Raw genomic sequence first — 478 nt, forward strand, 5'->3', positions numbered from 1 at the left:
AAGATGAGTGCTTAAAAAATCATAAATTTGAAATCGCCAAAAAACATGAACATGCAAAGAAAATAAATAATTTAGAGGAGAGGAATGTGACGCGTAAAACGTTGCATAAGGAATGTAAATAGTGACACTAAATGCTAACTGTGCCTAACAGTCTTCACATGAATGAATCTGTGCTGGATGGGAAGCGACATGTGTGGACGCCCTAACGTGGATGTGAAGCTGACTTTTGTGAATGAGTTTATTTTTATGAATGACTGTTTCGAAAAGTATGTCGAAAATGTTGTTTACATAATACTGTTAGGTGTGGTTCAAAAGTTCTAGTCAGCATGTTTTAAATATGGATGCTCGGCTAGAAATGATGTTATATGTAAATATGTAGATCGAATTATCGAGAATAGATTCAGCATACAAAATAGAAGTTATATACCAATGGGCCATAATACAGACATCGAAAGGAAACACAGATGTTCTTGAATGC

The sequence above is a fragment of the Penaeus monodon genome, chromosome 33, assembly GCF_015228065.2.
Source record: "Penaeus monodon isolate SGIC_2016 chromosome 33, NSTDA_Pmon_1, whole genome shotgun sequence".
NCBI lineage: Eukaryota > Metazoa > Arthropoda > Malacostraca > Decapoda > Penaeidae > Penaeus > Penaeus monodon.